The 27703-nt window shown below is 51.2% G+C and overlaps 1 pseudogene; it reads left to right on the top strand.

The window, feature by feature from the left end:
* Positions 1–24647: 24647 nt before the first annotated feature.
* Positions 24648–25593, top strand: LOC127028237 (olfactory receptor 49-like; annotated as a pseudogene).
* The last annotated feature ends 2110 nt before the right edge of the window (positions 25594–27703 follow it).

Here is a 27703-nt window from a genome sequence, read left to right as displayed (position 1 = left end):
TTTCATGTAAGCCCTTTCCTAACTGCATCCTTGAGCTCCTGGTTCCTCATGCTGTAGATGAGGGGGTTCACTGCTGGAGCACCACCGAGTGCAGCACTGCCACACCAGATTCAGGGATGGGCAGGAGATGGAGAGGGGCTTCAGGTGCTGAGAAACAGGGAGACCATGGCCAGGTGAGGAGGCACATGGAAAAGGCTTTGTGCCGTCCCTGCTCGAGGGGATCCTCAGCACAGTAGTGCAGATTTTCACACGAGACCCAGGAGGGTCCCGTAGTGGGTTTTTTGAGAAGGGTTGTGCCGTCTTGAAGCGCACGGAGGCGGGAAAGTTCTTAGCTCAGGCACAAACACTGAAGCTCTGACACCACAGGGACCCGTTATCTGACCACGGCGCAAAAGAAGCATTTTTACCTCACCACGTGCCTTCCTTGTGCTTATTTGGTTCATTGCCCTGGACACGCCAGGAGCACAGGCACCACCGGTACTGCAGGTAAGACGTGAGCAATGCCCTGCCCACCCGCTGCCAGCTGCCTGAGGGGCCATTTGCCCCGGAAGTCACTCCCCTCTACTGGTCACGTGCTTTGTGGGGATTGCCTGGAAGGAGCGGCCACCCCTTCTGCTTTACCCGGAAGTACCTCTGACCCAGAAGGCCCTTCCCCTCCATACCATGGGGGCTGCCATTTTGGTTTGGCTGCCATTTGGGGGGCTGCCATTTTATGAATGGGGGCTGCTATTTTATGGGAGTGAGCTGCCATGTTCTTAAACATCATACTGCTCTGTGCTTGGCTGACAGCCACTGCTTGCCAGCATCAAACCCACGTGTTCTCAGGAAGTGCTATGATTGGCTGGCAAAAGGAGCCTCCCCTCCCCGTGCACCCAGAAGCACATCAGCAAAGGAAGCCCCCTGTCATTACGTACAGGGAGGCCCCACTTTTCGCAGCCTCATTCCCCACATGTTTTCATGCTGCATTGTGGTTGGGTGGCAGCCATTTTTTGACACCATCATACCCCATGTTCTCATGCAGCCCTGTGACTGGCTGCCTGCCTGCTTTGGACAAGGAAGTGCTCAGATATAAAAATATATATTTGTATTACAAGATATATATTTTTAAAAAAATATATATGAGTGTCCAAATAGATAGAAATATATTTTTATTTATTTATTAATAGATACAATATTTTAAATATATATACCTTTCTATACATGTATGTATGTGTATACGTTTATATATCTATATAAACGTATATCTATGTATTTTTATATATATAAACAGTTATAAAGCCAGAGAAATTAAATATACATAGCCATTATCATATAGGTATGAAATGGATGAAACCTTCTTTAATAAGCTAATGAATGAAGAATTAGAGTTTAAATGTGAATAGAAAGAAAAGTACAAGTGTGGGTCGAGGTCCCCCACTTTGCCGGGCTGCAGAAGAAGCCCAGACATGTCTGGGTTGGGGGAACTTGTCTGGGTTGGAAAGAAGAGCCCAATCCTGGGAAGTGGCCTAGGAGGCCCCAACATCCCAGACCAGCCAGCAGGATGGCCACGCAGGGTTACTGGGGCAGCCTCTGAGCTTTTCTCGGTGCTGCAAGACACAGGCAACGCTGTCTGCCAACATGGAAAACCAGGACAAAATGCCAACTTCAGAAGAATATGCGCATGGGGACAATATAGCAAAGACCCTAAGAGGATCTCAGAAAAGACCACGTGAACCAGAAGAAACAGCCAGTGAGCCCATGAACTGCAAAGTGGATTTTGAGGTGCCAAACAGAGAGGTAGGGTGGTAGTGGGGAACTCCCTTTCCCCATGGGTGTGGGGGTCTCACAGCTACCTGCAAGACCACTGTGCGGTGCAGAGTGGTGCTATTTAGATTTCCTTGTCTTTAGGTTGATAACCTGATGGAATGTTTCAAAAAGCTCTGGCTGAGTGAGTGAGGGGAGAAGTCAGGAGTGTGCTGGCACCTGTCCAGGTCCACCTGAGCCACACCAGCCAAAGCCAGTGTGCTGTGTGTATGTCATGTGAAAGGATGGGGAAGGGGGTGGGGTGGTGGATGTAATGTACATTTGTATTGAATACTGTAGGACCTGAGCAGGATGCAACTGGTGTGGAAGAAGGGGTGGAGATTGTACTGGGTGTGGCTGGGACGGAGTTAATTTTCTTGTTAGCAGCCCTATGGTGCTGTGCTTTGCCTTGGTGCCAAAACAGTGTTGAAACACACTGACATTGGAGCTATTGCTGAGCAGTGCTTGCACAGCATCAAGGCTTCTCTCTTTCTCACTCTGCCCCCACAGCGAGAAGGCTGGGAGGGGACAAAGCCAGGACAGCTGACCCAGCGACCAAAGGGATATTCCACACCATATGACGTCATGGTCAGCAGTAAAACTGGGGAGGGTGTGTGTTCTTTGCTCAGAGACTGGCTTGGCATCAATCTCCTGCTGTGAGTGATTACTTCTCCACTTATTAAACTGTCTTTATCTTGACCCATGAGACTTTTTTCCTGGCTTTTGCCCTTCCAGTTCCCTCCCCCATCCCTGGTGGGGAGTGAGCAAGTGACTGGGTGGGGGCTGCCACATGGGGTCACCCCACCACACGAGCACAGAGCAAATAGGTTGGTATGTGCTTGTGAGGTCACTGGTGCCTGAGTAGATCATAGGCTGGGAGCTGGCACATGGCCTGTGGAAGTGTTGTGAGATTCTGATGCCTGAGTAGCTGATAGGCCAAGAGCATGCACATGGCTTGTGTTGGAGCTTGTGAGGTCACTTGTGCCTTGATATCTCATAGGCAGCAGATAGCAAGTAGGTGGATATGTGGTGGTCAGGTCACTGGTGCCTGAGTAGCTGATAGGGAGGAGGGAGACACATGGCTTGGGTATGTACTTGTGATGTCACTCTTGGCTGAATAGCTGATAGGCCTTGATCAGGAGCATGGCCCTTACAGGTGCTTGTGAGGTCACCGGAGGCAGAGTACCTCAACAGCAAGGACATGGCAAATGGGTGTATAGGTTCCTGTGAGGTCACTAGTGCCTGAGAAGCTGATAGGGCAGGAGCAGGCATCTGGCATTCTACTGGTTTTCGCTGGGATAGAATTAACTTTCTATTTAGTGAAATAGTGAGTGAGCGACTGTGTGGGAGGTAGCTGCTGGCCGGGGTTAATCCACAACAGGTATGTGTAGGTTTTGAGGTCACTGGTGCTGAGAAGCTGATAGGCAGGAGCAGGCCCATGGCTTGTGTCTGTGCTTCTGAGGTCACTCATGCCTGAGTAGCTCACAGGCCTGGAGTAGGCCCATGGCATGTGTAGGTGCTTCTAATGTCACTGCTGCCTGAGTAACTGATAGGGCAGGAGCAGGCCCACAGTTTATGCAGGTGGTTTTGAGGTGATTGGTGTCTGAATAAAGGATAGGCCAGGAGCAGGCCAATATCAGCTGTAGATGCTATGGCATCACCTGTGGCTGAGTAGCAGATAGGCCAGGAGCATGCACATAGCTGTGTATGAGCTTGTGATGTCGCTGGTGCCTGAGTAGCTGATAGGGCAGAAGCTGGCACATAGCTTGTGTAGGTGCTTCTGATGTCACCAAGTCAATATTTAGACCACAACCAAATATGGCTTTTTGGAAGAACCATCGTTAGCAGCAGCAGTCCATACACTGCACACACACGTGTGACAGTGTAACAACTCATGAGCACACAGCGTTGCAGTAGGAGGGGTGTGAGGTCACCGTCAGTATAACCCATGAGCACACAGCAGTGGCCGTAGGAGGGTGTGAGGTAACGTCACAGATGACACCCCAGTCTGTGGGACTCGGTGCAGAGCAGCCGTGTGCCCCATCAGAAGGGCAAGACAGGGAACGGGATCTGCCGTGCCTGTGTCTGCGAGGCCGAAGGAGCAGCCCCTGCAGCCCTGGCTGGAGCAGTCGGGGTGGGGGTGGCTCAGGGGCACCGCAGGGATGTGCCTGGGCACGGTGCCAGAAGGAAACCACAGGCTTCCTGCCCGGGCGCTGTGGGGGAGCACGGGAGCGCTGCGAGGCCACGTGGGCTGTGGTTTGTGCACCTGCAGGCTGCAGCTCCCGAGCCACCCGCGGGGAATAACGGCCCCTCGGTGACATGTCAAGAGGCAGGGATACATCTGAGCCTCTGGGCTGTGTGTCGCTGCCAGGGCAGGGACATGTCCCAGCTCCAGCTCATTTCAAGGGACCTTCCATGGGGCTCTCCAGAGAGGAACAGGCAAGCTAGCACTCCTGGGATGGGGCTCTGGCCTGAGCTAGGGCCTTTCCCAGCTGCTGCTCCTAGCACAGCAGGATCTGAAGCAGGGGCAGGGGCTGTTTCCTTCCCTTCCTGACACAGCTCCTGGTGCAGTCCCAGCCCTGTGGTTCCCATGGCACAGGGATGGCTGGACACTCGCACCTTGGGCTGTTGGATGTGCCCGGTATAGGAGATGCTCAGTGCTCCTGGTCCACACAGCAGGGTTCAAGGCGTGAAAAACCCGTTTTCCCCCACTACAGCCAGCCCTGTCCTGTGACGCACCACCACCACAGTGACGTGACACCTGCAGTGGAGCCATCCCTCATATATGGTCACGAATGGCGCTGGAGCAGTTCATTGGAGGGCTGGGCTGTGTCGGAGGGGAGATAGCTCCCGATAATGTCTAAAAAGGTGCTGCTGCTTTGATTGGCTCCTCCTGTAGCTGGGCTGGCATCTGCAGAGATATATTGCCCTCTCGTCATCATTGTCCCCATGAGTCCACAGGAGCTGTGGCAGGGAGTGTGGCGCAGCAGGGATGTGCTGGCAGGGCAGGAGGCTCAGGATGGGCCGAGAGGGAGTCCTGTCCCCTCAGATGCTGTGGCTGCTGCTCTGGGTACAGCTGTGCAGGGGTAAGTGCTGACTGCCTTGTCCCACAGCCCAGGGCCAGGGGCTACCAGGGTGGTCATCAGGATCCGCCTGGGAATGGGGTTTCTTTGCAGGTGCTACTGAGACGAGGGGCAGAAGGGGCTCAAGTCCATGGAGCCTGTGCCTTTCCCTGTGCCCATGCGGGTGGGAGAGAGTATCTCCTTTTCCAGGGCTCCAGTGTTTAGGGCAGCCTGTGGCTGGCTGCATTCACAGACACCCTCTCGTGGGGTACCCCGAGAGGGTGTCTGTGAATGCAGCCAGCCACAGGCTGCCCTAAACTGGAGCCCTGGAAAAGGAGATACTCTCTCCCACCCGCATGGGCACAGGGAAAGGCACAGGCTCCATGGACTTGAGCCCCTTCTGCCCCGTCTCAGTAGCACCTGCAAAGAAACCCCATTCCCAGGCGGATCCTGATGACCACCCTGGTAGCCCCTGGCCCTGGGCTGTGGGACAAGGCAGTCAGCACTTACCCCTGCACAGCTGTACCCAGAGCAGCAGCCACAGCATCTGAGGGGACAGGACTCCCTCTCGGCCCATCCTGAGCCTCCTGCCCTGCCAGCACATCCCTGCTGCGCCACACTCCCTGCCAGCTCTGTGGACTCATGGGGACAATGATGACGAGAGGGCAATATATCTCTGCAGATGCCAGCCCAGCTACAGGAGGAGCCAATCAAAGCAGCAGCACCTTTTTAGACATTATCGGGAGCTATCTCCCCTCCGACACAGCCCAGCCCTCCAATGAACTGCTCCAGCGCCATTCATGACCATATATGAGGGATGGCTCCACTGCAGGTGTCACGTCACTGTGGTGGTGTGCGTCACAGGACAGGGCGGCTGTAGTGGGGGAAAACGGGTTTTTCATGCCTTGAACCCTGCTGTGTGGACCAGGAGCACTGAGCATCTCCTATACCGGGCACATCCAACAGCCCAAGGTGCGAGTGTCCAGCCATCCCTGTGCCATGGGAACCACAGGGCTGGGACTGCACCAGGAGCTGTGTCAGGAAGGGAAGGAAACAGCCCCTGCCCCTGCTTCAGATCCTGCTGTGCTGGAGCAGCAGCTGGGAAAGGGCCTAGCTCAGGCCAGAGCCCCATCCCAGGAGTGCTAGCTTGCCCGTTCCTCCCTGGAGAGCCCCATGGAAGGTCCCTTGAAATGAGCTGGAGCTGGGACATGTCCCTGCCCTGGCAGCAGACACACAGCCCAGAGGCTCAGATGTATCCCTGCCTCTTGACATGTCACCGAGGGGCCGTTATTCCCCGCGGGTGGCTCGGGAGCTGCAGCCTGCAGGTGCACAAACCACAGCCCACGTGGCTCACGCAGCGCTCCCGTGCTCCCCCCACAGCGCCCGGGCAGGAAGCCTGTGGTTTCCTTCTGGCACCGTGCCCAGGCACATCCCTGCGGTGCCCCTGAGCCACCCCCACCCCGACTGCTCCAGCCAGGGCTGCAGGGGCTGCTCCTTCGGCCTCGCAGACACAGGGCACGGCAGATCCCGTTCCCTGTCTTGCCCTTCTGATGGGGCACACGGCTGCTCTGCACCGAGTCCCACAGACTGGGGTGTCATCTGTGACGTTACCTCACACCCTCCTACGGCCACTGCTGTGTGCTCATGGGTTATACTGACGGTGACCTCACACCCCTCCTACTGCAACCGCTGTGTGCTCATGAGTTGTTACACTGTCACACGTGTGTGTGCAGTGTATGGACTGCTGCTGCTAAGATGGTTCTTCCAAAACCCCATATTTGGTTGTGTCTAAATATTGACTTGGTGACATCAGAAGCACCTACACAAGCTATGTGCCAGCTTCTGCCCTATCAGCTACTCAGGCACCAGCGACATCACAAGCTCATACACAGCTATGTGCATGCTCCTGGCCTATCTGCTACAGCCACAGGTGATGCCATAGCATCTACAGCTGATATTGGCCTGCTCCTGGCCTATCCTTTATTCAGACACCAATCACCTCAAAACCACCTGCAGAAACTGTGGGCCTGCTCCTGCCCTATCAGCTACTCAGGCAGCAGTGACATTAGAAGCACCTACACATGCCATGGGCCTACTCCAGGCCTGTGAGCTACTCAGGCATGAGTGACCTCAGAAGCACAGACACAAGCCATGGGCCTGCTCCTGCCTATCAGCTTCTCAGCACCAGTGACCTCAAAACCTACACATACCTGTTGTGGATTAACCCGGCCAGCAGCTACCTCCCACACAGTCGCTCACTCACTATTTCACTAAATAGAAAGTTAATTCTATCCCAGCGAAAACCAGTAGAATGCCAGATGCCTGCTCCTGCCCTATCAGCTTCTCAGGCACTAGTGACCTCACAGGAACCTATACACCCATTTGCCATGTCCTTGCTGTTGAGGTACTCTGCCTCCGGTGACCTCACAAGCACCTGTAAGGGCCATGCTCCTGATCAAGGCCTATCAGCTATTCAGCCAAGAGTGACATCACAAGTACATACCCAAGCCATGTGTCTCCCTCCTCCCTATCAGCTACTCAGGCACCAGTGACCTGACCACCACATATCCACCTACTTGCTATCTGCTCACCTATGAGATATCAAGGCACAAGTGACCTCACAAGCTCCAACACAAGCCATGTGCATGCTCTTGGCCTATCAGCTACTCAGGCATCAGCAATCTCACAACACTTCCACAGGCCATGTGCCAGCTCCCAGCCTATGATCTACTCAGGCACCAGTGACCTCACAAGCACATACCAACCTATTTGCTCTGTGCTCGTGTGGTGGGGGACCCCATGTGGCAGCCCCCACCCAGTCACTTGCTCACTCCCCCAGCGGGATGGGGAGGGAACTGGAAGGGCAAAAGCCAGGAAAAAAGTCTCATGGGTCAAGATAAAGACAGTTTAATAAGTGGAGAAGTAATCACTCACAGCAGGAGATTGATGCCAAGCCAGTCTCTGAGCAAAGAACACACACCCTCCCCAGTTTTACTGCTGACCATGACGTCATATGGTGTGGAATATCCCTTTGGTCCGCTGGGGTCAGCTGTCCTGGCTTTGTCCCCTCCCAGCCTTCTCGCTGTGGGGGAGTGAGAAAGAGAGAAGGCCTTGATGCTGTGCAAGCACTGCTCAGCAATAGCTCCAATGTCAGTGTGTTTCAACACTGTTTTGGCTACCAAGGCAAAGCACAGCACCATAGGGCTGCTAACAAGAAAATTAACTCCGTCCCAGCCACACCCAGTACAATCTCCACCCCTTCTTCCACACCAGTTGCATCCTGCTCAGGTCCTACAGTATTCAATAGAAATGTACATTACATCCACCACCCCACCCCCTTCCCCATCCTTTCACATGACACACACACACTGGCTTTGGCTGGTGTGGCTCAGGTGGACCTGGACAGTGCCAGCACACTCCTGACTTCTCCCCTCACTCACTCAGCCAGAGCTTTTTGAAACATTCCATCAGGTTATCAACCTAAGACAAGGAAGTCTAAATAGCACCACTCTGCACCACACAGTGGTCTTGCAGGTAGCTGTGAGACCCCCACACCCATGGGGAAAGGGAGTTCCCCACTACCACCCTACCTCTCTGTTTGGCACCTCAAAATCCACTTTGCAGTTCATGGGCTCACTGGCTGTTTCTTCTGGTTCACGTGGTCTTTTCTGAGATCCTCTTAGGGTCTTTGCTATATTGTCCCCATGCGCATATTCTTCTGAAGTTGGCATTTTGTCCTGGTTTTCCATGTTGGCAGACAGCATTGCCTGTGTCTTGCAGCACCGAGAAAAGCTCAGAGGCTGCCCCAGTAACCCTGCGTGGCCATCCTGCTGGCTGGTCTGGGATGTTGGGGCCTCCTAGGCCACTTCCCAGGATTGGGCTCTTCTTTCCAACCCAGACAAGTTCCCCCAACCCAGACATGTCTGGGCTTCTTCTGCAGCCCGGCAAAGTGGGGGACCTCGACCCACACTTGTACTTTTCTTTCTATTCACATTTAAACTCTAATTCTTCATTCATTAGCTCTTATTAAAGAAGGTTTCATCCATTTCATACCTATATGATAATGGCTATGTATATTTAATTTCTCTGGCTTTATAACTGTTTATATATATAAAAATACATAGATATACGTTTATATAGATATATAACGTATACACATACATACATGTATAGAAAGGTATATATTTCAAATATTATATCTATTAATAAATAAATAAAAATATATTTCTATATATTTGGACACTCATATATATATATTTTAAAAATATATATCTTGTAATACAAGTATATATTTTTATATCTGAGCACTTCCTTGTCCAAAGCAGGCAGGCAGCCAGTCACAGGGCTGCATGAGAACATGTGGGTATGATGGTGTCAAAAAATGGCTGCCACCCAACCACAATGCAGCATGAAAACATGTGGGGAATGAGGCTGCGAAAAGTGGGCCTCCCTGTACGTAATGACAGGGGGCTTCCTTTGCTGATGTGCTTCTGGGTGCACGGGGAGGGGAGGCTCCTTTTGCCAGCCAATCATAGCACTTCCTGAGAACACGTGGGTTTGATGCTGGCAAGCAGTGGCTGTCAGCCAAGCACAGAGCAGTATGATGTTTAAGAACATGGCAGCTCACTCCCATAAAATGGCAGCCCCCATTCATAAAATGGCAGCCCCCCAAATGGCAGCCAAACCAAAATGGCAGCCCCTGGTATGGGGGGAAGGGCCTTCTGGGTCAGAGGTACTTCCGGGTAAAGCAGAAGGGGGGCCGCTCCTTCCAGGCAATCCCCACAAAGCACGTGACCAGTAGAGGGAGTGACTTCCGGGGCAAATGGCCCCTCAGGCAGCTGGCAGCGGGTGGGCAGGGCATTGCTCACGTCTTACCTGCAGTACCGGTGGTGCCTGTGCTCCTGGCGTGTCCAGGGCAATGAACCAAATAAGCACAAGGAAGGCACGTGGTGAGGTAAAAATGCTTCTTTTGCGCCGTGGTCAGATAACGGGTCCCTGTGGTGTCAGAGCTTCAGTGTTTGTGCCTGAGCTAAGAACTTTCCCGCCTCCGTGCGCTTCAAGACGGCACAACCCTTCTCAAAAACCCACTACGGGACCCTCCTGGGTCTCGTGTGAAAATCTGCACTACTGTGCTGAGGATCCCCTCGAGCAGGGACGGCACAAAGCCTTTTCCATGTGCCTCCTCACCTGGCCATGGTCTCCCTGTTTCTCAGCACCTGAAGCCCCCTCCATCTCCTGCCCATCCCTGATCTGGTGTGGCAGTGCTGCACTCGGTGGTGCTTCCAGCAGTGAACCCCCTCATCTACAGCATGAGGAACCAGGAGCTCAAGGATGCAGTTAGGAAAGGGCTTACATGAAAGGTTTTGCAATAGTGATAAACTCCCATCCCTCTCCCAGGATATCCCATCCCAAATGGGTGCTTTGATGTATCATCGTTACTGTTACCAGTCTCATTAGCATTAGCTTTATCAGTATTGTTACTTGTGGTGATCATGTTCGCAGACAAATGTTTGGATTTGTCTCACTTGTCCAGAGGCATGAACCTGCTCTGTCTCACCTGGAGCCTGTGTAAGAGTGTGTCTAACACTGGGGCGGAGCTGACTCCCCCACAGGCTCTCTGTAATAAACTGGGATCTCCCCAGTGCACTGGGGAATTAGCAGCAGTGCTCCCCATCCAGCTGGAGCTGCTTCCCACCCTGACCAGCAAGGCCAGTGTGGAGTCACCCTGTGACCCCAGGCACCACAGCCAAATGGCTCTGCAGAGCAGCACCGCCAGCTTGGGCCCTGCAGGGATGATGGGGAGGGGCCAGGAACAGCCAGGTAGATCAGCAGAGGGTTAGGGAGAGCTCAGAACAGAGATGACCTAGGCTGGAAATTGCCTCAGAGACAAAAATACCAGCGTTCACCTAATCCAAGACAATGCCCAGACTGTGGGTGCCCTAAAGCATGTTCATGGTGCAGAGGCAGAAGTCCTCACTGTCCTGGTGCTCCACCAGGCCTGGGTAGTGGATGAAGAAGGGCGGTGCTCACAACTACCCATCTCTTAGTGCCATCGCCCCTCCTCAAGGGTGGCATCGAAAGGGAGGCTGGGACCCTGCGTCAGGGCTTGCACTGAAGGAAGCATGACTCAGCAGCCCTGTGAGTTTGCTGCTGTCCCTCAGTCTCTGTGCCCAGCACATGTCCTTGACACAGCCTCCTCCACCCCATGCGCTGTCCCTTACCCCAAAGTCACCCCCAGTCCTAGTTCCCCCTAGCAGCCATTTCCAGCCCTGGCCATTCACCATGGTCCAGCTGAGGGCTGATCTTTGAAATGTGACCAGCCCCGTCCTCTTGCTGGGCTCAGTGTGTGCACTGGGGAACACCCAGACCTGCATGGGCTCAGACATGCCCAGAGCCTGGCAGACCCCAGAGCAGGGCTGTCTGCAAAGCCTCACGTGGGCCATGGCCAAGGCAGGGAAGGGGTCGGGTGCTGGGGCGAGCAGTCAAAGCCAGACGGCCACAGGGGAACGGGCACTGAGGTCTGTTGTGGGAAGTGTGCCAGGAGGATGTTTCCCCAGCCTGAATGCACTCTGTCCTGAGTGGTGCCTGCAGGGCAGAGCTCTGGGGCCACCTGTGGGGATGCAGGGCTGGGCCAGCCCAGGGACAAGACAGGGATCTGAACAAAAGCCATGACCCTCCAAGAAGCTGATGGAAACCCCAAATTCCCCTCCATTCCCAGGCAGGCAGGGCTGTCACCCCAGTCAGTGGGATTGCTCCGGGGACTCAAAAGACACCCTGGGGTGGGAGGTGCAGGGCAGCCAAGATTGACCCCAGCACTCCCAGCTGCCCCTCTGCAGCCAGAGCAGCTCTCCAGAGTTGGACGAGACTCGCTGCTGCTCTCTCCATGGTCAGAGCTCTCTTGGGGCTGCAGCCACTGGCACTGCCTGCTGGGAGCCCCAGACCTAGTTCTGAGCCCCAGTGCCCTGCACCGCAGCTCTAGTACTTCCCCTCCCATGCCAGCATCTTCTCTCAGGAGCACCACCAAGTGCATTACTCCCTGACCAGGTATGCAGAGGAGCTGCTGGAGGACTTCTCTGCTCACCCCTTCTGCCGCCAGCTCTGTCCGGTGTCAGCCCACAGGCTCCGCCATAGTTCCTCGGTGTTAGGTGCTTGGCGTCTTGACATGGCCTTCGCTGAGCCTCTGCAGGGACCCCCAGTGAGCGTCTCTGCTTGGAGCTGGCCACCACATGCTGGCTGCAGTCACAGGGGATCCGTGAGGCCACATTTGGAGAGTAGGTTGTGATTGTCCTTGGTCAGAGTAGGGGTGAGGATCTGACAGTCAGGAAGGGAAAGAGAGGACAAGAGACAATGAGGACAAGAAGCAGGAAGGGAAATTTCAAATGAGGTTTAACGGGAAAAAATCACCTTGATAGTTGATTAGTACTGGCTGGGGCCCAGAGGTTTTCAAAACTCAACTGGAGAAAGCACTGACCAATGCATTCTAGCTGACATGTTCTCCCTGCTCAGAGCAGATAAGTAGCACTAGACACCTCCATGGGTCCCTTCTGACCCTTCTTGGCGGTATGTCTGGAGATCGCCTAGTCGAGTCCCCACTGCTCAAGCAGGATCAGCTAGAGCGGGTTTCCCAGTAGAGGATCCAGCTGGGTTTTGAATATTTCCATGGATGGAGACTCCACAACCTCTCTGGGCAACCTGTTCCAGTGATCAACCACCCTCCCAGTAGAGAAGTGTTTTATTGTATTGAGATGGAAGTTCCTGTGCTTCAGTTTCTACCCATTGTCTGTCACTGTGCAGCAGGGAGAAGATTGTGGCTCCCTCTTCTTCATTCCCTCCCATCAGGTATTGATACACATTGATAAGATGTGTGATGAGCCTTCCCTTCTGCAGGCTAAAAAGTCCCAGCTCTCTCAGGCTCTCCTCCTGAAGGATGCTTGTGTGACTTCAGAATCTTTGTGGCCCTTTGCTGGACTCGCTGCAGTAAGGCCATGTCTCTCTTGTAGTGGGCAGCCCAGCACTGGACACAGCACTCCAGATGGGGCTTCCCCAGTGCTGACTAGAGGGGAAGGATCACCTCTCTCGACCTGCTGGCAAACCGCTCCTGAATGGAGCCCAGGGGCTGTAGGCCTGCTTTGCCACACAGCCACACTGCTGGCTCATGGGCAGCTTGTTGCCCTCCAGGGCCCCCTGGTCCTTCTCTCGAAACCTGCTTTCCAGCCAGTCAGCCCCCAGCCTGTACTGGTCCGTGGGGTTATTCCTGCCCAGGGCAGGACTTTGTGTTTCCCTTGCTTGAACTTCATGAGGTTCCTCTCTGCCCAGTTCTCCAGCCTGCCCAGGTCCTTCAGAGCAGCAGTGCAACCAGCTGTATCAGCCACTCCTCCTGTTGTGGTTTAACCCAGTCGGCAACTAAGCACCACACAGCCGCTCACTCCCTCCCCCCCGTTGGGATGGGGGAGAGAATGGAAGAGTAAAAGTGAGAAAACTCGTGGGCTGAGATAAAGACAGTTTAACAGGTAAAGGAAAAGCCACACACGCAAGCAAAGCAAAACAAGGAATTCATTCACTACTTCCCATGGCAGGCAGGTGTTCAGCCATCTCCAGGAAAGCAGGGCTCCATCACGCATAATGGTTACTTGGGAAGACAAACACCATCACTCCAAACGTCCCCCCTTCCTTCTTCTTCCCTCAGCTTTCTATGCTGAGCATGACATCATAGGGTATGGCATATCCCTTTGGTCAGTTGGGCTCAGCTGTCCCAGCTGTGTCCCCTCCAAGCTTCTTCTGCACCCCCAGCCTACTCGCTGGTGGGTTGGTGTGAGAGGCAGAAAAGGCCTTGACTCTGTGTAAGCACTGCTCAGCAGTGACTAAAACATCCCTGTGTTAGCAACACTGTTTTCTGCACAAATCCAAAACATAGCCCCATACTAGCTACTATGAAGAAAACTAACTCTATCCCATCCGAGACCAGCACACCTCCCAATTTTCTATCATCCACAAGCTTGCTCAGGATGCCCTCAGTCCCATCATCCAGGACTGTCATGAAAGGTTGAATAGAATGGGACCCTGGTGCCTATCCTCCAGCTGGACTTTGTGCCACTGGACACAAGCCTCTGGGACCAGCCATTCAGTCAGTTCTCAGTTCACCTCATTTTTACTTATCTAGTCCATACTTGCTCAGCTTGTCTATAGGGGTATAATGGGAGACAGGCTGACAGCTCCCCGCATCCTCCTTCTTGCCTGCTTCAAGAGAGGATTTCCATTTGCTGTCTTCCAGTCCTCAGGAACCTCACCAAATCACCATGACCTTTCAAACAGGATTTCAAGTGGCCTTACAATGACATCAGCTGGCTTCCTCAGCACTCATGAGTGCATCCCCTCAGGTCCCAAGGACTTATGCACAGTAGTTAAAATGTTCCCTAAGTTCCTGAGACTCCTGCACCAAGGGCAGGTCTTCCTTGCTCCTTGCCTCTGGTCTTGGGGGCCTGGGATTCCTGAAGGTTGGTCTTACCTGTAAACTCAGAGAGGAAGAAGGCGTGGAGGACCTTGGCCCTTTCTGTGCTCTCTGTCACCAGGGTCCCTGCCCCATCTAGCAGCAGGCCTACATTTTCCCAAGCCTTCCTTTTACTGCTGGCATTGTTGTTGAATCCTCTCTTGATGCCATTCACATCCAGATTGAATTACCCGATGGAATGCGAGATGGGCTTTGGCTTTCCCAGCACCCTCTCTGAATGCTCAGGAGGTTCTTGGTGCCCTCCAGAAACCTCCTGAGTGTCTTGTGCCCTGCTGTGCTGCCCCTCAGGCAGATGCCCAGCTGGGTAAGGTCCCCCATGAGGACCAGGGCCTGCGAATGAGAAGCTCTTCTGCTTGTCTGAAGAAGGCCTCATCTGTTGCTTCTTCCTAATATGGTTGGTCCATAGCAGATACCAACTACAACGTCACCCACGTTGGTCTGCCCACTAATCCTGACCCATCAGCTCTCATCTGGCTCATCACCTGTCACTAGGGAGCTCCATGCTTTCCTGCTGCTCACAACTTTCCCTCCTCACTGACCTTCCCCATCCTTCCTGTCATGGTTTGACCCCAGCCAGCAACTAAGCACCATGCAAGTGCTCACCCCTTCCCTTCCCAGGGGATGGGGAGGAGGATCGGGAAACAAAAGTAAAACTCGTAGGTTGAGATAAGAACAGTTTAATAACTAAGTAAAATAAAATATAATATGAACTAAGAATAAATATAGTATAATAATAATAATAATATAACAAAAAAAGAAATAAAACCCAAGAAAAGACAAGTGATGCACAATGCAATTGCTCATCACCTGCTGACCGATGCCCGAGCCACGATCTGCACCTCCCCGCCAACTCCCCCCAGTTTATATACTGAGCATAACATTCTATGGTATGGAATATCCTTTTGGCTAGTTGGGTCAGCTGTCCTGGCTATGCTCCCTCCCACCTTCTTGCACACCTGCTTGCTGGCAGAGCGTGGGAAACTGAAAAGTCCTTGGCTTAAGACAAGCCCTACTTAGCAACAACTAAAACATCAGCGTGTTATCAATATTATTCTCACACAAATCCAAAACACAGCACTGTACCAGTTACTAAGAAGAAAATTAACTCTATCCCAGCTGAAACCAGGACGCTTCCTAAAGAGGCAGCTTCCATCCATGGCCGCACTCCAGTGATGTGAGGTATCTGACCATGTCTCTGATATCTGAGTGAGATTATAGCTCAGGAACTGCCCACAGACTCCTAATTCCTCCTGTTTCCTCCCCAAGCTGTGTGCATTCCTGTACAGGCACATCAGAGGTGTGCCCAGGCATACGGATTTCCCTGCTCAGATTGAGGGCTACTTGAAAGGTGACCACAAACAGCCCTGCTTGTACCCCTTGCTTCACCTCTGACTGTCTTCTTCCCTGTTTCCCCCCTCCCAAGTTCTTCCCTTTGGTCATCCTCAAACCCTCTCACACAAGAAACCCACCCTGGTTTCCCTTTACCCACTGGCCCTGGCTTTGCTTGCCTCGTGCCCTCTGTTGGTGTTTCTGGGATGGCTGCATTGGGAATTCTGACTTTGGTCAGCAAATCCATTAAACTAGTACCTCCTTCTATTATCCATCATGTCCTGCAATTCCTCCTGCTGTCGTCTTGTTAGAGGCACCACAGGACAGGGTGAGCCACCTACAGACACACATTAAGAGCTGACACAATGAAGCTTCCGTTCATGGGGACCTTGAGAAACTCTGGGATTTGGCCAACAGAAACCTCACCAGGTTTTACAAGGAGAAGTGGCCAGTCCTGCATCAGGGCAGAATAGCTCCGTGTATCAGGGCAAGCTTGGAGGTGACCGGCTGAGGAGTGACCCTGAGGAGAAGGCCATAGTTGCTACAAGGGATGCTATAGGAGCCAGTAGAGCATGTTGACCACGAATAAGGCCAGCTGCATACAGTCCTTAATTAGGAGGAGTGTGGCCACTCAGACCAGGGGAGTTACCTCTCCCCTTGACTCATCAGTGGTGTGGCCACATCTGGAATAATGTGTCCTGGTGTGGGGCTCCATGTTTGCAGGAGTGGGAGGAACTGGAGAAGGTTGAGAGGACGTCTGCCAAGATGGACTTAAGGGGCTGAATCACATGAGTTGTGAAATGGATTCCTGTGTAGAGGAAAGAGCATGAGAAAGGAAAAATTTGAGAGTCTGAGACTGGGCATGAAGAAAAATGAGATGTCACTTGAAGGGGAGTGCCATGGTGCAACAGGTCACCAGGGCAGTAAGGGGGTGTGTCTGTGATGAGCCAATGGCTTTGTGTTTCAAAGGCATCAGTACAGGTAGGAACATGCGAGGGTGAGAGCAAGGTGGGGAAGTTAGGATAGTGTGTCGACAGCCTGCAGGGAAAGAGGAGCAGGCATGGGACAGTGTAGGACATCTGTGGTGGAGATGGCTGACAGCGCTAGCTGTACAAGAACTGATTTCGACAGAGAGATAGGAAGGGATAGCTATAAACACAATGAAGGAGCTGATTAAGGAGTTAATCTGACTTGTGAAAGATGGGGCAAGTTTCTGATTTCCTGAAGCTCAAAGCAGCAACCAGATACTTGGGAAGTATCTGAACGAAAAAAGCAAGGCAAGGAGGAAATGTCTCGCAGCACAAGACTCCTGGCGCAGGGGCTCCTCAGGCTCCTCCTGCTGCCCCTGCGACAGAACAGCCTGCCCAAGCTGCTGCATGCAGAAAGAAGTTTCTCTTTGTAATTTCTTCCCCCGTAAGCACAGAGTTGCTTCTTTCTTCTTCTCCAGGAATTCCCCATCCCCAGAGAGCCTTTCCCCAGGGCAGTGTGTCCATGCTGGCCTAGCCAGCCGTTACTTCCCCTCCCTGTGCTCCCTGCAGGGCCCTGAGCTGGCTGTGCTGCTCTGCAGGGCAGGCGGGTGGTGGTGCCCAAAACACAAGGAGACAATCCCAGGCAGATCCCTGCTGATCATTCAGATCACGTCCCGGGGCACTGGGCATGTACATGTGAAGGCTCAGCCCACCCATTCCCAAACACATGGCCCCATGTCCTCCACCCCTCAGCCCACGGAGAACTTGAGCACAGCAGTACAGCTTTGTAAGTGGAAGTTTCTGCAGCCTGCCCTTCACTTCAGCTTTGGAAGAAGAGCCCAACCTCCAGACACCGGCCCTGAGGAAATACCCTTTTATTGCAGAGATGTGAGACGGGAGGCCAGCTGTACCGTAGTGCCAGACACACGTACAAAGGCCTCTGGGTCAGACAGGCTGGGTTCATGCCCCTGGAGAAGTGGTGTGGATGCAGACATTCCTGGATAAACTTGGTTATCACAGATAAAATGCCCAAAGCACAGGAGGTTCTTGAGGTACATTGGAAATCACTTGTGAAGAGACACGTGCAGCTTACTGCTGCTGACAGAAGAATAATTGAATCAGTTTCTTCAGGGTGTCTTTGAGCTCCTTGTTCCTCATGCTGTAGATGAGGGGGTTCACTGCTGGAGGTACCACCGAGTACAGCACTGCCAGCACCAGGTCCAGAGCTGGTGAAAAGATGGAGGGGGCTTCAGGTAGGCAAACATGGCAGTGATCAAAAACAGGGAGACCACAGCCATGTGAGGAAGGCACATGGAAAAGGCTTTGTGCCGTCCGTGCTTAGACGGGATCCTCAGCACAGCCCTGAAGATCTGCACATAGGGCAGCACAATGAAAACAAGCACCCTGAAGATAAAGAAAAACCAAAGAGAAGCAGCCCAGCTTTCCTGAGGTAGGAGTGTGAGCAGGAGAGCTTGAGGATCTGGGGGATTTCACAGAAGAACTGATTCAGTGCATTGCCTTGGCAGATAGGTATTTGTCCTTGTTTCGGTTGGGACAGAGTTAACTCTCTTCTTAGTAGCTGGTACAGTGCTGTGTTTTGGATTTAGTGTGAGAATAATGTTGATAACACTCTGATGTATTAGTTGTCGCTAAGTAGCGCTTATCTTCAGCCAAGGACTTTTCAGTTTCCCATGCTCTGCCAGCAAGCAGGTGTGCAAGAAGCTGGGAGGGAGCAGAGCCAGGGCAGCTGACCTGAACTAGCAAAGGGTGTTCCATACCATGGAACGTCATGCCCAGTATATAAACAGGGGGAGTTGGCCAGGAGGCGCGGATCGCGGCTCTGGCATCGGTCAGCGGTGGTGAGCAATTGCATTGTGCATCACTGGGGTTTTTTCCTCCCCCCCTCCTTTTTTTGTTATATTCCTTTTCATTACTACTATTATTAATTATTATTAATTATTATTATTTTAGTATTATATTTTACTTTAGTTATTAAACTGTTCTTATCTCAACCCACGAGTTCTGCCTTCTTTCCCGATTCTCATCCCATCCCACCGGGAGCTGGGTGGGGGACGGCGTGAGGGAGCGGCTGTGTGGTGCTTGGCTGCTGACTGGGGTTAAACCACGACATGAGTGTAAACAGGTTTCTAGTCAGTAGGCTTCTCTGACGGAGCCCTGCACTTGGTCACTAGCCTGTGTCCTGTGTTCTCATTAGAGCCTATTTCCAACTACCTCCGGCGGGGTGCACTCTCTGTTCTTAGTGGGCATGTGTGAATGGCAGTGAACTTCAAGCTAGACTCACCGGTGAGTAGGTTACGAGGTCTGTGTTACAGCAAGTGGAGCAGGGCCGCAAACATCCTGGACTCCAATGCCTGGGTGCATGCACTGGGGAGACCAGGAGGATCTGAGTCCAGGTGCTGGATAGAATGAGTGCCTAAGGCACACCTGGGTCTTCTCCTAGAGAGACTGATGGGCTGGAGAAGGCTTACTGGCTTCCTCCTTCCCACTGGCAGCACAAGACTCACAGGGTCCTGCTCACCATAGGCCTCAACGCTGCAAGAGCTGAGGAACTTGCGGAGGAACAGCATGGTGCAACTTGGCAAAACGGGCTCTAAGTCCTTGCCAGGCCTGGCTCTCCAGACTGTACCTGCACAGGTTGATCAGGATACACTTCTGCAGCTGCCACCGGCATTGGGTGGGCACCAGTGAGGACCCTCAGCTCCCTTCAGTCAGGGGAGCAGTCTCTGGAAGCAAGCCGTGTTGTAGAGGAAGAAGGTGGCCAAGGTGTCTGGGAGTCACTATCAGAACCCAAGTGTGAAAGGAAAAATGCTCTTGGTTTTGCAGAAAGAAAAGTTCATCTGGAGTCGAAGTGTGGGTCAGATCTTAACTCGATCTTAACTAGTTCCCTCAGCCGCTCCTCATAAGACTTGTGCTCTAGACCCTCCAGCAGCTTCATCGCTCTTCTTTGGACACACTCGGCACCTCAATGTCTTTCTTGCAGTGAGAGGCCCAAAAATGAACACTGTATTCGAGGTGAGCCTCACCAGTGCCGAGTACAGGGGGACATCACTTCCCCAGTCCTGCTGGCCACACTATTTCTGGTACAAGCCAGGATGCTATTGGCCTTCTTGGCCACCTGGGCACACTGCTGGCTCATCTTCAGCCAGCTGTCAACCAACAGCCCCAGGTCCTTTTCCACCAGGCAGCTTTCCAGCCACTCTTCCCCAAGCCTGCAGCATTGCATGGGGTTGTTGTGACCCACATGGAGGACCTAGCACTTAGCCTGGTTGAATCTCATACAGTTGGCCTCAGCCCATCAATGCATCCCTCTGTAGAGCCTTTCTACCCTCAAGCAGATCAACACTCCCTGCCCAGCTTGCTGTCATCTGCAAACTTACTGAGGGTGCACTCGATCCCCTCGTCCAGATCATTGATAAAGTTATTAAACATGACTGGACTCAATACTGAGCCCTGGGGAACAACCCTTGTGACCGGCCGCCAACACTGGATTGAACTCCATTCACCACAACTCTTTGAGCCCGGCCAGCCAGCCAGTTTGTTACCCAGTGAAGAGTGCACCCGTCCAAGCCATGAGCAGCCAGTTTCTTCAGGAGAATGCTGTGGGAAACGGTGTCAAAGGCTTTACTAAAGTCCAGGTAAACAACATCCACAGCCTTTCCCTCTGCCACTAAGCGGGTCACCTTGTCATAGAAGGAGATCAGGTTAGTCAAGCAGGACCTGCCTTTCATAAAGCCATGCTGACTGGGCCTGATCACCTGGTTGTCCTGTACATGTTGTGTGATGGCACTCAAGATGATCTGCTCCATAACCTTCCCTGGCATCGAGGTCAGCCTGAGACCTGTAGGTCCCTGGATCCTCCTTCTGGCTTTTCTTGTAGATGGGCATCTGTACTGGTTTTGGCTGGATAGAGTTAAAATTCTTCATAGGAGCTTGTACAGGGCTATGTTTTGGATTTGTGCTGGAAACAGTGTTGATAACACAGGGATGTTTTAGTTATTGCTGAGCAGTGCTTACACAGAGTCAAGGCCTTTTCTGCTTCTCACACTGCCCACCAGCGAGTAGGCTGGAGGTGCACAAGAAGTTGGGAGGGGACACAGCTGGGACAGCTGGCCCAATTGCTCAAAGGGATATTCCATACCATATGATGTCATGCTCAGCAATAAAACTAGGGGGGAGGTTGGTGGGGGTGCTGCTGCTGGGGGACTGGCTGGGCATCTGTCAGCTGGTAGCGAGCAATTGTTTTCATTTGCATCACTTGTTTTTCTTGGGTTTTATTTTCTTCTCTCTTTGTTTGTATTTTCTCTTTTCCTTAGAATTCTTTTAAAAATTTCTTTTCAATTATTAAACTGTTTTTATCTCAACCCATAAGCTTCTTTCTCACTTTTACCCTTCCGATTCTCCTCTCATCCCAGCGGGGGAGCAAGCGAGCGGCCGTGTGGTGCTTAGTTGCTGGCCAGGGTTAAGCATGACACCTACCAATGGTTTGAGTGGAGAAACATTGCTCAGAGGATCTTCTCAATTTGTATTGGCATAGTTTATGTCTCTACTTCTGCCCCTCCATCTTTTTTCTGCCTCTGCCTATTCTTTGAAGAGCTCTCCAAGGGAAAGATTAATTGAGTTATGGAATTACACATGTTGGAAGAGTCTCCTTTGCAAGGGTCCTTGCAATAGTGTCTTCAACTGGATCAGGTGAGACTCCCCTTACAACTGTTCTATGGAATTCTTATAATCCAGCTGGCCTGTTGTCCTGCATGTCCTCTCTGGCATGTGCAAGCATCAGAAGTAATGACAGTTTACTCAGTTGTATTCAGTTTTGCAGCAGGAACTGCTACAGGGATCTGTGAAACAGTCAGATTCTCCCCCCAGGATGTTAATCACCACATTTATGCACAGGAATTGGTCTAGGCACAGCAGGATCTGCATTCTCTAGGACTGTCTGGAATTCCCACCTGGAGAGGTCCCACAGCAGTCAGTCCAACAGTTAAATTTGAAGGTGACTCATTCTGGCTAATTTTGGAGGTGGTTAATTTTGAAGGTGGTTGACTGAAGCCAATCGCTTGGTTTCAAGTCAATCCACTGTCTCAGACCAGTGTCTTCTCTCGTCGATGTGGATGATGAGATGGGAGAGTCCCTGCACCACCCAGGGGATTAATGACTTAAGAGCTCTGGTTGCACACCGGCACAGGCCTGACAGCCAGCTACACCACCATTCCAAATGTAACGTAATTCGCACAGCTTTTGCCAAAATATCGGTTCTTAGCTGGCAGTCCAGAACACCCATGCAAACCAGCAAGGCTGGAGAGGCATTGATTGTGTCTGAAGATAAGTGGGCTGGATCAATATTTCTTTCATGTCATTGAGTAAAAAGAGAGAGAAAAGCAGAATCCCTACAGAATGCAGTTCCGGTCTCCCATTTCAAGAAGGAAGAGCAAGCCTAAGAAAAGGGAAGGGAAGGCTGACAAAGGTAACAAGGTGAATTCCACCAAGCATGATATTGGTTACCCTTGTCACACCTTCAACTGACCGGCTACCAAAATGGATCCCCACAACCATACCATAGCAAGAATATTTTTCCTGAAGGCCTTTTCAGTCATTCAAGAGTTGAAGATCCTCCTTCTCACACTGCTGCTGGTGATTTATCTGCTCGCTGTCATGGGGAATGCAGTCACCATTGCCATTGTTTGGCTCCACCACTAGTCCCACACCCCCACGTATCCCTTCCTCAGCACCTTGTCCTTCTTGGCTCTTTGGTTCACTTTGGTCATTCCCCCTAGCATGTTTGTCAGTCTCGTGTTGGAGATTAAGATATCTCTACGGCTGCTTACAAGTCACAGACCTTGTTCTCTGTCTTCCTGGGCATAGCTGAGTTTAACCTATGTTGTGATGTGTTTCGATTGCTGCAGGGCCATTTGCAACCCCTCACACTACTGTCCTTACGAACTCCTGGTTGTGCTCCATGCTCATCTTTAGCTGCTGGGGAATGGCATCTCCATCCATGCTCAGCCCCACCATCTTGTATGCCATTAGACCCTCTGTGCCCAATGTAGAGACTGCTTCTTCTGCGGCATCATCCCTTTGCTGAGAGCAGCCAGCATGGGCACCAGCTCCTATGAAACATGAGTGTTGCTCTCTCCTCCGCTGTGTTGCTGAGCTCCTTCACACTGTCTTCTGTGCTTTATGCCTGCATTATATGCATCATCCTGAGGATAACCTCTGTGCAAAGCCACAATAAGGCCTTCTTCACCTGCATATCCTTCACCTGCATATCCTATTTCTTCACTCACTATCGCAAATGCTAGCGGCATGTTTGACCATGTGAGGCCTGAAGAGAAGCTGCTTTGTTGTAAGCTGTCTGCAAATGTGCAGGTTCCTCTAAGGAAGTGCATTCAGGAGAAGAACAGTTTTAGATAATGTAGGTGTCAGCCAACAGAGTCAGAAGACACAACCCTTTGAGTGTTTGAACTGACCCAGACAATGGAAACTGGGACTGCCACCTCTGATTCACTGATTCACTGTGCTCCTACTGCTGTAGGTGACGGAGCTTGAGCTTTTGCTCAAATACAGCCAGCGGCTTAGTCTCAGAAAGTTTTCTGGACGAACCCAGTGCAGAGATTCCCCTATGCCAGACTAGAGGCAAAGAACCGCCGGGCATTTGGGATCTAAGACTAGCCTGAGCCCCAAGCTAAAATGTCAATGCAAACATGGAGCACTGCCCTATACTGAACTTCCCATTTGACTCCTTGTAAGTGCTACCCATTGTGCCCTGGGACAGAGCCTGAGGGGACAACACAGTCTGTGGAGAAGCTTTGTTTCACTCCTTCAAACCCTCCCTCTCCTCCCCTCCCTCTCCTCCCCTTGCATTTGGAATCATCCTGGGTCTGGAGCCATCTGCTCTGCTCCTTTCTAGGTCTACAAACAAATGTAAAGATGAAGGGAAAACATCAGTCTTTATTGCATAGATTCTTCTTGTGCTTCCTTCTGTTAGATAAGTATTTTGATGTTAAAAAATAATAATAAATCAGAGATTTGAGACTTGAATAGTGAGTTTCATCTACTTTGCTGCAGGTGCCTGTGAGAACTTGTTTTCCCAAGGCTCCCTCTGCAGTCAGTGGAGACAAGAGAAAACGCTAGAGGCTGGGTCCTCCCAACCTATAACTGGCATGCAAAAGAAAGGTTACAAATCTCTTCCAGACACTCTTCTCTTGCTCTGCCTTTAGGTCAGGACATTTGATAGTCATAGCAATGAGCAGCTGTTTCGAAACAACGGCATTTCAGTGCAGACGGATGTCAGATGAGACTGTGTGGAACCGTAATAAATTTCAGTCATTATTTCGAGTACTAAAGAAGGCAAGTTATACTTGGTCCCTCTTCTACCCCCTCCCCCTTTGCTGAAGAAACAGAGAGCAAGAAGCTGTGGAAGAAAGCAGGGCATTACAGAAGAGATACTTGACATTACTTCTTTTGAAATCAACAGATTCTCAGGGATTCCTAGTCCAAAAAGGCAAGTACTGAAAAGTAGAAAGAATAGCTTTCAACATACATGTTTGGTTTGGTTTGATTTGATTTGATTTGATTTGATTTGATGGTTTAGCATTTGTGCAATAGAAGAGATGAGTTTGGCACAGAGGTGTGACAGATGTTTGCAATAGGTCTGAGTGAATTTGGAATTTCCCAGGAATGGGGTGAAATAGCTAACAGCCTCTTTAAAATCTTCTGTCCTGGAGAAAGAATCCTTTGTGAGTGTTTGAAAAAGGTAGAAAGAAGACAGGAAATGCTCTGAGGACTCTAACTGAAATGTACAACATAAAAATCAGGGTGTGAGCAATGCTTGAAGGCTCTCTCTCTGTGTTATATAGGAAGATTGCGGGAAAGGAAAGAAGCAGAAAAGGAAGGACCGAACTTTTCATCCAGACTGTGAAATTATCACACTTGCTTTTTGCCATGTTCCTGTCTCGGCAGGATGAACTGAAATTCAGCATGGGAGCAGAAAATGAATCTGCAGTTACTGAGTTCATCCTAGAAGGTTTCTCGGGGCTTGATCAAAGCCTACAGCTCTTTCTCTCTCTGGTCCTTCTGCTCATATACCTGACAACAGTGATGGGGAACGCAACCATCATCTTCCTCGTGTGTGTGGATCACCGCCTGCAAACCCCCATGTACTTTTTCATCAGCAATCTGTCCTTCCTGGAAATCTGGTTTACATCCTCCACAAGCATCAAATTGTTTGTGATCCTGAGTTCGGTAGGAGAACAATCTCACTAAGCACCTGCTTTGCCCATCCTATTTCTATTTGCCCTGGGCGGTACAGAGCTTGTTCTACTTGTTGTCATGTCCTTTGACCGCTATGTTGCCATCTGCCAGCCTTTGCATTATGCTGCCATCATGAAGCCTCAGCTCTGCATCCACCTGGTTGTTCCCACCTGGGTCATAGGCATCATGCTCTTCGAGTTACCATCTGGTCCTCCTCTACAAGCTGACTTTCTGTGGCTCGAACAAGATCCACCATTTTTTTTGTGACAACTCGCCCTTATTCAAATTGTCCTGCTCTGACACCAGCCTGCTTTGGAAAATAGACTCTGTTTTATATCATTGGTCATACTGGGTTCCTTATGTTTAACTCTGGTATTTTACATGGGCATCCTTTTCTGTATTCTACAACCTTCCAGCAGCCTCTGGGAGGAAAAAAGCTTTTACTACCTGTTCTTCCCATCTCATCACCTTGGCCATTGCATATGGGAGCTGCATTGCTCTCTATGTGTGTCCTTCAGAAGATGTTTCCTTGGAGACAAACAGAGTTGTAGCTTTGCTGAACACTGTCCTGTACCCATTCTTAAATCCGTTCATCTACAGTCTTAGAAACAAGACTGTGATACTGGCCCTGAATGAAGCCATTGCCCGTGCAACAAAGCAGCTTTTCCCCTAATCCTGGTGCATTTCTGGACAGCAATTCCAATGATCTGCTCTCATATGTTAAGCAATACCAATGCATATGTATGTAACCTCCAAATACAGATGCCTCAGGAGATTTATGTTCTTGTTGGATTGTGTTAGGTTAAGTGATAAGAAGCTCATCTGCACACACAAAGAAGGCACTGACAATGGCAGGAGGAGTAACTCAGTTAATACCCTGCCCCAGCTGCTCCCAGGCCCATCACAGGAGAGCCACCAGCTCATCAAGAACCCATCTCCACAACCTGAGAAGAGCACAGAGGCACAGTGGCAGGTGGGAACCCAAATTACAGGCTCCTGAGGAATGAACACCTTGTCCCAGCTCCTTCCAGGGCTGCCCTGGGAGAGCCATCAGCCCCGTTGTCCAGGTGTGAAAAGAAATGCTTCCTAACGTCCAGTCTAAACCTCCCATGGCGCAGCTTTGAACCATTCCCACGCGTCCTGTCCCTGGATGCCAGGGAGAAGAGATCAGCACCTCCCTCTCCACTTCCCCTCCTCAGGAAGCCGTAGAGAGCAATGAGGTTGCCCTCAGCCTCCTTTTCTCCAAACTAGCCAAGCCCAGTGTCCTCAGCCGCTCCTCACAGGACATTCCTTCCAGCCCTTTCACCAGCTTGGTTGCCCTCCTCTGGACACATTCAAGTATCTTAACATCCTTTCAAAATGGTGGGGCCCAGAACTGCACACAGGACTCAAGGTGAGGCCGCACCAATGCTGAATCCAGCGGGATAATCACCTCTTTTGACGGCTGGTTATACTGTGTTTGATGCACCCCAGGATGCGGTTTGCCCTCTTGGCTGCCAGGGCACGCTGCTGACTCCTATTGAGCCTGCTGTCGACCCGCACCCCAGATCCCTTTCTGCAGGGCTGCTCTCCAGCCACTCCTTTCCCAGCCGATACTTGTGCCTGGCATTATTTCATTCAGTAGACTGTCTAGACAAAGGCCCTTTCCATTATTCTCCAGTTTTCTCCTCCCTTTATTCTTTGTTCATTCAGATACCTCTCACCTATGCTGCTGCTTTGAGCTTCAGGGAGTTAAAGCTTGCCTGACTTTCAGAGTCTAGTTGTCTCTTTAGCCAATTCTTTCCTTATGTTTATATCTGCTGTTTGTGTCTGTCTGTCTAGAACATTTCTCATAAGATCATCCCTTGCAGAAAGGCAACCTCATTAGAGATATCCTGTACTTAGCATATGCTTCAGGAGTGTGTTTTCTTGTTTAGGAAACTTTATCATGCTTTACTTTTCTTTGCTTGCAAACAGGAAAAATGCTTCTGTGCCTGTGTGCAGCCAGTTCTCTAAGGAAAGCAGGTGGGAGATGGGGCAATGGAGCTGTAACATTCAGCTCCCAGAGTTCAGAGAAGTCTGATGGAAGGCAAAGTGAAGCAAGTCCCAGGCGGCCAGTGACAGAAATGGGGAGGCTGGGGAGGTGAGGAGCAAGGTTGTCCATACAGTGTCAGACCTCAAGGGACTGCTTTTCCTGCCTGCCCAGACCTCCTGAGGAGACACTCTGCATCAATATCAATTGGAGAATGCTGCTATCACCTCTTCTCTAAACTGAAATTAATAAAATGAATGTTTAAAAAATATATTGTTTACTAGGTGCACTTTGAAATCTTCCTCTTTAACTCTACTATGAAATGATTCCAATTAGCTGTACAGGTCTTGAAGACCTGAAGAAAATTACAGGAAGAAATAGCTCGTTAGGCCTTTCTGTATTTTAATGAGCCCCATGGTGTATTTGGCCCTGAGTCCATGAACCTCCAATGATGAGAGGAGACTGAACAAACCTCTCAAGAAGTGAAAGCCAGAAGAAAAACCTTGAAGCATTGATTGGTCCCACTGAGGGCCATTACTGGCAAAGCCTCCCCATGGACTCGTTAGAGCAGATAACTGGAGGCTGTGCTTGCAGGTAGGCAAAGACACTGTGCAGGTGGCTGTAATGCTGAGAAAACCCTTGCTTTGTTTTATGAAGCAGAAAGGCCAAACCCTGACCCCAGGCCCTGGAAGGCAGATCCAGTCCCTCACGAGTGGCTCAGGGCTCTTCTTGGGGCATGGGATGTGAGGATGAGCAATGCAAGTGTAGGAAA

The sequence above is a fragment of the Gymnogyps californianus genome, unplaced genomic scaffold, assembly GCF_018139145.2.
Source record: "Gymnogyps californianus isolate 813 unplaced genomic scaffold, ASM1813914v2 HiC_scaffold_282, whole genome shotgun sequence".
NCBI classification, from domain to species: domain Eukaryota; kingdom Metazoa; phylum Chordata; class Aves; order Accipitriformes; family Cathartidae; genus Gymnogyps; species Gymnogyps californianus.
This window is presented reverse-complemented; position numbering and strand designations above follow the sequence as displayed.